Source organism: Phodopus roborovskii, unplaced genomic scaffold, assembly GCF_943737965.1.
Source record: "Phodopus roborovskii unplaced genomic scaffold, PHOROB, whole genome shotgun sequence".
NCBI classification, from domain to species: Eukaryota; Metazoa; Chordata; class Mammalia; order Rodentia; family Cricetidae; genus Phodopus; species Phodopus roborovskii.
Window position 1 is genome coordinate 26,597,394 of NW_026126410.1, and position 12,262 is coordinate 26,609,655.

The window sequence follows — 12,262 nt, forward strand, 5'->3', positions numbered from 1 at the left end:
TTTTATGTAGCATCAACTGATTCTGCAATTATTTTGAAATTGCTGACTTTTCATGAACCACAATACATTTGCCATCAGTTCCATAACAGTGGGCAGAAAATGAAAAACCAAAACAGGGAAGCTATCACTAGTAAAAGCTTCAAAATGGTAAAGAAAATATTGCAATGATTAAAATGGCATTTGATATTGCATGCTAGCAAATACATTTTTAATATTATCGCTAGTAGACTTGTAAAATGGAAACTTGTAATTGAGTATGTAAAGTGCAGTAAATATTTCTAAGTAAAAGATGAAAATGTCAGTTTCTTAATTATTTCCTGGTTGTATATGATAACTATAAAAGAAAAATGGCACCAAGATGTATAGTAAATTCATATATATATATATATATATATATATATATATATATATATATATGAATGAAACCACAGTGAGTAATTCTTAAAGAAATTAATGCACTATGAGCACAGTTAATTTTAACTCCAAGATTAAAGCAGAAGGAATGACAGATAAAAATTTTTGAAGGATTTTAAATATTCTTTATTATTCATACTGATCATAGGTTCTTCTCTCACATCCTGACCACTGATTGCCATTTCTCCACTCCTTGAAGACACCTCCCACTTCCCCTTTCCTACAGATCCGTTCTTCCTCAGAGAACAGGTTTCCAAGACACCACAGCCAAAATAACAAAATAAAATACAATGTTACCAGGCAAAAGCCCTCATATTGAGGCTGAACAAGGCATCCTAATAGGAGGACAAGTGTTCCAAGGGTAGTGTAAGGAATCAAAGACACACCAACTCCTACTGTTTGGCTTCTAAAAAAAAACAAAAACAAACAAACAAACAAACAAAAAAAAAAAAAAAAAAAAACACCAAGCTAACAGCCATAACAAACACACAGAGGATCTGGTGCAGAACCCTGAAGGCCCAGTGTTTACTACTTCAGCAACTGTGAGCCCAAGTGAGCCAAGCCTAGTTCATTAGGCCGGCCTTGTTCTGGTAACCTCTGTAGGGACTGATATTGACTCAGTACATCAAAAGACTAAATTCGTAGCACAAAGAAGACTTATTTTTTCCATGAGGGACAAGGGCAGGGAATAAGAGATAGCAAAAGGAAATAAAGGATGAGGGAGATGGGGTGGGGAAAAATGGAGAGGGGGAAACACTATTTATCCTATAAAGGGGAAAAAGAACCACACCTGGATGGAAAGGAGACAAATGACTGTTTATAAAGGTAAAAAGGCAAAACCCAGTGTTAGGATGATGTGTTTAATTTTTTATTGGGCATGCCATTTAGGTGATCCAAAAAGACTTTTGATTGTTGGACTTGAATATTTTGATAGCTGGACCTTGGTGTACCTTCAAAAGAAGGAAATGACCAAATAGGGAAGATCTTGTTAAAGATTTTTAGCAAGGTAAGGTGAATGGGGGAGAAATATAAGGAATTCCAGAGCCATGTTTATCAATTGTGAGCTGTCTAGAGTTCCTCCACCACCCCCACATTATCCCTTTCACTCCTCTAATCTTTTCTTCCCCTCTTGCACTGGATTCCCTAAGTTCCCATTGAAGGGACCTGATGGAGACCTTCAATTTAGACCCTCTTTGTACACGTGTCTGGCTGTGGTTTTCTACACTTTCTCCTATTTGGTGCTAGGGGAAGTCCCCGCTGATGACTGGACAAGGCACTGATTTATAAGTATAGCAGAATATCTTTGAGAAACATTGCATTGATTTTTGTCTCACTTCTGTTTAATTCTCTCAATTTTTTAGGAGTCCATTCTTGATGTTGATTGCTGTGATTCCATTGTTTGTACTTTTGCCTTCTTCTCTATGAGAGTTCTTGCATGTATAGACCATTTCTATAGGCATTTATCAGAACATTTTGATTTAAATATGTGAGGTAAAAAACATGTAAAGTTCAAAAGTTACTTTAATTCCTGGTGCAACCTAGAAAAGTGAGGCAATCTTAATACAAGTTCTTAGAAATAATATTGGATGTCTAACTGAGTTTGTGAGTGACAGAAATGATTTGTGTTATACCTTGCCTAAGTATGTTGAATATTCAAAAGCAAGCTAACATATTTCTTTCCTTCAAATTTCATTTAAATATGTCTCATAATTTATAAACATATGGTTACTATGTTATTAATGTAATGCTTAATTAATGTTCTTTAAAATGCACTGGCAACTAACACAGAAAATTAGATGATTTTACTGAATTAACTTTAAAGTTTTGTTTATTTATGATTTTCAAGTCTTTTTTATGATAAAATTTATCAGTTAATTATTTTGGTTTGTGCATATAGATGATAAATCATGAATGAAGAATAATGGGACTAAGTTGTGAAGGATTTATTTAGTTTGAGTTACTTGGATATTATTGATACATATAATCCTCCTGAAAAGAAAAAAATTGAAAGTATCCAAGCAAATACCATTAATATAATGAAATTTAATAACTATGTTCATGGAGGAATTATGCAAGCATTTGTTGCACTGATTGTTGTTGTTTTACCCTATTGATCCTTTGTATATGTATTATGATTTATGGTTTTATGTTGTTGTGTGATTTGTGTGTATATGAACTATGTTTCTGTGTCTACATGCATTTCTTGATCTTTTACTTTGTCTCTTTTACTTCTTTTTGTTGTTCTTTTGTCCTAATAGAATTTGTCTTTGTTTTTATATCTTATTAATTTTAATCCAATTTTTTTCTGTTTGTTTTCTAATGAAAGAGAGAAAGATGTGGTGTAAAATTTGAAGAAAGGGGCAGAAAGATCTAAAAGAATTGAGAGAGAAAAAACATAATCAGAATGTATTATATACTAAAAATATCCATTTTCAATAATAAAATTAAATAACAAGAAAAATATTGGCATTTGCATTTATTATAGTTGAGTGAATATATTTTTAAATAAAATATTTTCTAAATGAATAAGATTATAATGATCCTGAACTAAAAACTTTTAGATATTGTTACTTTCTTTTGCATGCTTTTTTGAAAATCTCACTCTCTTATAAAAGTTATATATTGTTAGAGAGATGTCTCTGAGCTTAAGATGACCTCACAGCTCTCTGTATCCATGTCACAAACACTGATAATCCAGCTCCAGATCTGAAGATTCGGGCATCTGCAACCACTTGCACTGGGGAGTTTATGCCCAGACAGAACCACACACATATCAACACACAATAATAAAGAAATCTTCGAAAATACAGCTAAGGGTGAGTCAACTATATGTATATATATTTCAATATGGATATTTTCTTCACTGTTAAAAATAGCCCTTGTAGAAATACATATGGAATTATGGAATTTAAAACTAAGCAATTTTTTTCTACTAAGTCCTTAACAATAAATGCCCAAAATATACTGTTTGGATCTTAAAAATAAATCAAAATGATATAAAAAATATAAAATTGTATAGTGAGCAGAAGCTGGTAGCATGTTAATACATTCCCTTATAAGCAATCATTTGTGTTTACTGTGGTGCCATTTTTGTTTTCAACATTAGACTTTGTTTTTCTATTCTTTACATAAATAATTGGTATGCTAATTACACTGTACCTGTGCACAGGCAAGGTTAAGTTACAGTGCAATCTGAAGGAATTTCTACACTTCTTTAAAACTAGAGTTTTAAAACTAGATTTTTTTCTGCCTGGAATCCCTAGTGCAAATATTTATACTGTCTACTTACGTGTATTTCTAGTAATAGAAGTATTAGTGCTATTAGAAATGTCTGAATTAAATTCTGTAAGTATGAGAATAGTCTTTGAATTTTAGTTAGTAGAGGCATACAAGAAGTAAAACATATTTTTACTCTCAAATATTTAAGGTCCAGGCACCAAGCAATTTGAATGCCTTTTTATTTGTTGCTGTCACTATTTATTTATTTATTTATTTAAATGAAGAGATACTGGTTAGAGTTTTGCTAGTTATGTGACTATATTGAGTTCACGAGCACACACTTCAGAAATGTCCTGATTCTACAAGGCCATATTAAAAAGATATTAATATCTTCAACTTACTTAGGCCAATTTTTAAATAATGTATTTGTATTAAGTTATTCAAACACCATATTAATCTAATTAGGCTTTTTCTTTGTTATAATTATACTGTCTACTTACGTGTATTTCTAGCAATAGAAGTATTAGTGCTATTAAAGAGAAATATCTGAATTAAATTATGTAAGTATGAGAAGAATATTCTTTGAATTTTAGTTAGTAGAGGAATACAAGAATTAAAACATATTTTTACTCTCAAATATTTAAAGTCCAGGCACCAAGCAATTTGAATGCCTTTTTATTTGTTGCTGTCACTATTTATTTATTTATTTATTTAAATGAAGAAACACTGGTTAGAGTTTTGCTAGTTATGTGACTATATTGAGTTCACGAGCACACACTTCAGAAATGTACTGATTCTGCAAGGGCAAATGAAAAGGATATTAACATCTTCAACTTACTTAGGCCAATGTATTTGTATTAACTTATTCAAATACCATATTGATCTTATTAGGCTTTTTCTTTGTTATAATTAAATGTATTGAAACAAGTGGCTTATATCTCCAGGTTGTCTTTAGTTAACATGTGAGAAAAAAAAAGGCAGAGGACCTGTTACCTCAAGTGCATCCTGTTCCTTGGATTAATTTTGGAATTGATTTCATGCTGTCTGTGACAAACATTTGCATTCAATTTATAAGACATGCTTATTCTTGCTGGATGTCAAAACATATCTATAAAATCTATTCTGGTCAGTTTTCCCTGAATCTGGATATGGCTTTTTACCTTGCTTTCCTGATTTCCCAGAAATAATCTACAGTATGTGCCATGAAATGTGTTTAAATTGGTCTGTACTGAGAAATTTCTGGGAAAGATCTACTCTTCTAATATTTAGTATGCAGTTACTGACATTTATTTACATGTTTTTCTGATCTCACACAACCTTCCTTGAATCATCACTTTCTTTTGTACATTCATGTACAAAGGAACACCGAAACTGAGGTAAAATTGTCTGTAACATTAGACTTTGGTCTGCCCCACCTTTTAAGGTCTTCAAATCTTAGGTCTCACAGACAGCTCTGGACAAGTGGATGAAGGTCATTGACAGATTAGTCTTTATTTCTAAAATTTGAAAAAATATTATAAGAATTATCTATAGAAGTGAATATTCTGTACAGTTCAGTCAGATATCTGCCACAGTGTCTTTGATTATTTTGTAGCCTTTATTTTCCATTTTTATTTTAATTTTTCTTCCATAAATTTTTTTAATTGAAATAAATTTACTTCACTGACCAAACTCTTCTCTTCAGATTCTCCAAGATACTTTGCTACCTAGCTACCTACCCCACATTTATCACCACCCATGAACCACTCACTCTCAACTTAATACGCTCTTTGTCTTTGTGTGTGTGTGTGTGTGTGTGTGTATGTATGTGTGCATTTGTTCATAAATAGTATCAGAAGTGTTCACTCTTCATTGGGCAATGAATAATGTAGAAACCTTATCACTGGAAGAAGCTAATTCTCCTTCTATTAGCTTCTTGCAATTCTTTGTTAAGGGTGGCTAATAATTATTATTCAAACATTTTTTCACATAATTAAAACATTGTTTTTGCATGTATTTATTGAATTTTAGAATATGCACATAATTTAACTTTTTACTCTTCTAAAGAATTTAGTATTGATAATGAAAAATATTTTTATATATGTCATTGGCCTCAATATTTATTCATTGCAATTACATAATTAATTTTGCTATTCATCGGCTATGAATTTCTACATTTTATACATATTTTGCAAATATATAGGTTTTTATTAGGTAAATTTTAACTAATTTTTGGGCTGAACACATTTACTGAACTACTCTGTATGTAAATCATATTGTTCTAACAATGAAAAGTTTATTTTTTGCTCTCCAAAGTAGATTACATAAATAAGCATATATCAAATATATAATAACTAGCTTGTTTCCATCTATGATTAAATATATTGGAAAACAAAAAAAAGTCTTAATATTCTGATTACTATCTCTAAGTTGTAAAAGCAGCCAAGCAAAGTCATAGATATAAATAATGGAGCAGTACTTGCTGCTCTAAAAGAAAAGAGGAACAAATTTCAATGAATGGGTGTGTTTAAAGAAATAATATTAGAGAAGTACTCATATTAATAGTAATTAATATTAATAATAAACCAGAACTCACAGGATACACTTCCAGTGAAACATTCTGTTATTAGAGATAATTACAAGGTTTGTGACCCATTTAGTAATAAGTGCATCTATTTAAGTTAATAGGGTTAGAAATTAATGCTAAGTATTGTATTCATAAAGTGAAATTTAATTTTGGCATGTAAGTATTCAGAAATTTAATAATATTGATAGTTATTCTTTTAACACATATATCAATCATCGTGTATGGTGTACTGGTTTGAATGGGATATGTATCACATAGCCTTATGTATTTTAATATATTTCCCATGTCCTGGATAGATTTATGTCAACTTGACACAAGCTAACATCATCTGAGAGGAAAAACCACATAAGCAAGTGCCTCCTTAAAATCAGTCTGGAGGCAACCCTGAAAGACATATCTTAAATAGTGATTAATATGGGAGGACATAGCTCACTGTGGGTCTGCCATGCTTGAGCTGGTAGTCCTGAGTTCCATGACACAGCGGGCTGAGGAACCATGTGATGCAAACCAATTAGCAGCACCACTTTATGGCCTCTATATCCGCTCCTGCCTCCGTGTTCCAGAACTGCTTGAGCTCCCGTCCTGATGTCCTTCAGTGATGGGCTATGATGTAGAAATGAAAACTAAATAAAAAGTTTCCTCTAAAATTTGCTTTTGGCAATGTATTTCATCACAGACATAGCAACCCTACAACACCCTGTGTGGTGATGTAGTGATGTGGTTTTGGGAACTTATGAAAGTTTGGTGTTCTCTGGCTAGAAAAGCATATTACTGGTGTTGTGGGTTACCCTGCTTAGACACACTTTGGGGGAGGGGTTAAGACGACATAGCACCAATGACTCAGGCACTGGGAGTCAGTGAGTAGCAGAGTGCTGTTTATTAAGGAAGTCAAACCTGTCTTTATATCCCCTCCCAAGGTGGCTCAGGTGCCTGACTCTGCTGTGTTGTCCATTCCTAACTGGTATTTCTGTGTCAGGTGTCTCTGGGCTTAGAGGCTATTGCCGTTAAATAAGGATCAGGATAAACAAATAGGCCGAATAGATGTTTATTCAGGGAGAAATAACTTACAACCTAGACAGATGAACACCAGCAGGCTCCACTGGATGCTCTCCTCTCTGTACCCAGCCAGCAAGAGAGCTTCCTCCTTGCTCTTCCTGAGACCTCCTTTCACAGGTCCCTTACACCCATGGTTCTTCCCCCCAATGGGCGTGGTCAGTGCCCGAAGGAGACAAAGTAAATATCTAACTACATTCTCCTTTTAGTCTAAAGAAAAGATTTAGACTTAATACAAAACTATATAAAAAACAGTGAATAACAAGTGTGCTCTAAGAAAAGGAAATTCGAGAACAAAATGACCTACATATCTAGTCCTAGGGTGAAGGCATAACGGAATTTACAATAGAGTTGTTCTAAGCTGAAAAACGTAAGTCTAGTACCTAATATATCTAACTAGGAAGAGAGAATAATAGTTGTGATAGTTTAATCTTCAACCTCATCAAGACTTGAGAAGGAAAATAACGATACTAGGATAGACAGGAAGTGCGGATGGGCAACTTCCAAAAGGTGCAACAAGGACAGAAACAGCAAGTTACCTGGACAGTCACCCTAGGTCTCACAGCAACGTTGGTACACCCAGTTTTGGCTAAGGCCAAGAGAACTTGACAGACCACAACAACAGCAGGGATGTAGAATGGCTGTCTTACCCTGACTTGGCAAGGTGTAGCAGTCTTCTATATTTGTCTCCTGCAAGCACATAGGACTGCATATCAAAATCAGTGGTCAAGGTGGGGGCAGTTCTTTGCCCAACAGGCCATTAGCTGAGGCAAGAATGAACTCCAGCAGGAGCAACAACAGTGTCCAACATATTTTTGGGAAAGTGCACGGAGCTGTCAGGAGCAACAGTGTCTCATGTTAACAGAGTACTAATATTAAAATATTTAAATGCCATGTTCTGCATGTCTATGAAGTGATTAAAGCATCTATATCTGACTAATCTCATAGGTACAGGAAACATGAGTGAATATAATCTGTAATACTCAGGAATTTAGCTAAAAAACTGATTGAAACTTCCCTGAGTAAAGCAGGAACAAATACCTAAACAATATAACTATGTACATATACATACATATAAATCCCTAAAATAGAGGTAAAGTAGAAATATCAAGACAAGAGGTAGAACTATAAAGGGCAGCATGATAAATATCCCAAATTGTATCAATATACAAAATGTCTTAACGTAAGTAAAAGTATAAATACATAGAATATGGTAAAAATAATGTGCATAAAACATTATAAGTGGAAAGATTTCACACAATATAACAAAATATAAACTTAATTTTACATAGCTTACCACATTTAAGAATATATAACAATGTAAGCTGTAAAATACTATTATCTCACTCTTACTCAAATTCACAAGAAAAAAGGCTAATCTACCTATATCCCATCTAAACCATACCTTTCCCAACCATACCCTATTCCTGTCTAAGATAAACCCAAATGTAAGCATCACCTTCCATACCCAACCCTAAATAACTAAAAGCAACCCAAAAAAGATGACTATTATCCCAAAATTCCAAGGTTAGGGAAAGGGGGCGTCATTATCTTAAGGGTACTTCCTGCTGAAATGGGATGATGATTGCTCCATGGGATCCTGTAGGAAAAAAATTTTTAGCAACCAAATTTCTCAACAGAACTGGCTGTGACATATGTAGCTAGTCACTGTGTGGCAGAAAATGCTTGACTGTAGTTCTATTTGAAACTCTTGCCAGGGTGTAATAAGAAGGTGCACCATTACAGCTAACTAGTCATGAGTTGTCTTGAGCAAACAGTTTCAAACCGGTTTTAGAGTGATGTTTGTAGTCTAGATGCATCAGATTGAGTCAAGTGGAAATGATGACATAGGTCCCCATCTTCTTTCTGGAGAGTTCAAAGACTGCTGTTACGAATTGTTATTATTCCTTGTGGAAAACTTAAACATTAATATTAAAGTAAAATTTTCAAGTTTTAAGGTTTGCATAAGGGAAAAGCAAAAATAAGCATTAAAATATATGTGAGAAAATTAGGATTTCAGAGAGAAAATTGCATAAAAGAAATGAGTCCCCAGATTTTGTTTTCTTCTGTCTTACACCAATTGGCTTCTTGATTTAAAGCAGAAACCATGAATTTAATCTTAACAACATGCTTGAATTTAGAGAAGGAAAGGCAAATCCAACTCCAAAGCCAGCGCTGGTTTACATGAATTGGGATTTCAGGAATACTAGATAGTAGAGAGAAATAGATTTCTGTATAGAAATAGTTTACTAGAATTAAATATTTTTACCATATATCATATTCTGCTTCATTAAGTGATTGTTTCTGGAGAGTTGTCTTCTCTTCTGTAGGTACCTACATGTTCAGTGTTTTTTGACTGTTTGAAGATAGGTTTTCTCTGTTTTCCTGTAAAGTATTTAGTATACAATAAGATAATATAGGTTAACATGTAGAGTGAAGATGCAATTCAGGCATACTATAGGTCATTCATATACCACACGAATCAGTGAGAGGGTAAGACAAATCATTTACAACACCATACACTTATAATGGCCTCAAATATATAATGTATAATTGTATAATTCTTTATTATAAATATTAAAGGCCAGTGAAACCCATTACAATGCAGCACAGTTTTCCAAGGTGAGACTTTAGAACACAAATTACCATTTTACATATTAAATATATGTATATATATTTATGGTGCAGTTATTGTACAAAAAATAATGTTATTACAGACATGATGTTAGTAACTATAGCTAATATTAAAATTTCATAAAATTGATCATGTACCTTACAATTTATGTATCATCTTAGTACATAATTGGGAAGTAAATAGGTCCTTTTTGCAATATAAGTATTATAATATATACTAAAATACATCACAAAGTATCATACAAGTTTTGCTCTATTTCATTTCTGAACTGAATGAAGAAAAGGATTCTCTCTCCATCCTGGTACTGTCCACTGTGTCTTCTGGCTGTTAATTTAAAGGTTTAAATAATGATTCCCTCTCAAATATGAGAAATGTAAAATAAATAGTAATCCTCACCAAAAGGGATAGAGGCAGACATGGCACATGGAGCATTAGCTAATAGCTTCCATCTGATCCACAGGCATGAGGCAGAGAGTTAAGTGAGAATGGCAGGAGTTTTGAAACCTAAATACCCTCTCACAGTGAAATACATCCTTTTCCTTCTGAAAAGTTCCCCAATCTTAGGAAAAAACATTCAAATATATGACTCTGCAGGTATCTTTCTCATTAAAACCATCTAAATTTGTATTTTAATTAATATGAGCCCTGAATTATTCTTACTCTTGTTGAATGCATAATGTATCCTTATCACATATTTGTTTCATTGAACACTTACATAGTAGGAAATGTAGAAATACACAAAACTTTTAGTAAATAAAATTTGGCATAATTTGTCTTGAGAGACGGTCAGTCTTTGCTCAAGGTACATTCAGGCTCCTGAGTTTTTTATTGATAAGTTGTACTAGGGACTTTTCTTTATCCTTTTAGAATATGGGTTGACTATGCATTGTATTAATTAAGAATGATTTATGAATATGCTTAGCATAATTCCTAATGATATTCGGCTACATTCATAGACAGGAGTTTAGCATAATAGTCATCAGGAAGAATTTACCCAGCAATGGATCAGAGAAGACCACAGTCAAATATTAATCAGAGCTCAGGAATCTTGCTTAAAAGGGGAAGTGAGGGAGGAAATACAATGGGAGACAGAGGGGTCAGGGCCACTAGAAAACCCACAGAATCAACTAACCTGGGTTTACAGGACCTCAAAGAGATTAAACAGAAAATCAGGAAGCTTGAGACCTAGATACTCTGAATATATGTTATGGGTTGAATAGCTTAGTGTTCTTTTGAGTGTCCTAACAGTGGGATCAGAGGCTGTCTTTAACTATTTTCCCTTTTCCAACCGTAATATGATGGGAGGTGAATAGTCTTATTGCAACTTGATATACCAGGTTTGGTTGATATCCCTGGGAGGCCTGACTTTGTCTGATGTGGAATGAAGGATAAGTGGATCTGGGACAGAGGGGAGATGGGAGCGAGAAACTGGGTGGAGAAAGGGGAAACTGCAGTTAGTATGTAATATATGGGCGACTATAAAGAAAAAAAGAGCATGCTTCACCAAAACATGTTGCTGTGGCACAATGAATATTCTGAGTTAAAGGCATGAAAAGAAATTTATAGTAGTAGGTACAGGAGATCACTCCGGTATACAATGTGTTTCTTAAAAATCAAGAAATGAATTCCCCTCTGATCAACCTTTATGTACTAATAAGAGAATGTTCTTATCAAAGCTTAGAGGCTTATATCCAAATTAATCTAAATTTTAAAAAAATCTTGCTAAACTAGCTAATACTCTTCTAATCACTTCTTATTCTACAATTTATCTGAACCTAAGATTCTTTGAGTTACCTTATTTCATAATATTACTTTGTTCAATTCAGTAGTGACCCCTTAAATGCTATTCAGTTTCTGGAGAGCTTCATTAATGCATCAATTTCTGTGAAATAAATGTGTGTGTTTTTCTTGTTCACCTTCCCACAATTTAGTACTTTTGTTTATTCATGTACCACATATAGGGATAAGATTAAAATCTGTCTTCCCTGCAGTCACTTAATAAGATGTCCTATCTATGTGACTACTTTGTGTGTTTGTGCATGGCTATGTAAAAGCATAAGTCACTTTAACCCTCTACCTGGTAAGATCCAAAACTTGGGCACATTCCATTTGTTTCACTAGAAATTAAAATGCTATCTCATTCAATGTTTATTTAATTACTTTCTTCTGTATACATTTTACTCAGATACACATTTTACTGGCTTCTCACTGCCACTATTTTTAAGTAATTGAAAAGTCCCCAACTATTTTTCACTCACAATAGAAATCTATGTATAGACCTTAGCTTCATGTCTTCCTTCTTTATTTAGGGCTCTAGGAGAAAGAAACTCAGCTAATTGTTAGTTCATAAATTGGTAGGCTGTTTCTTACTCAAA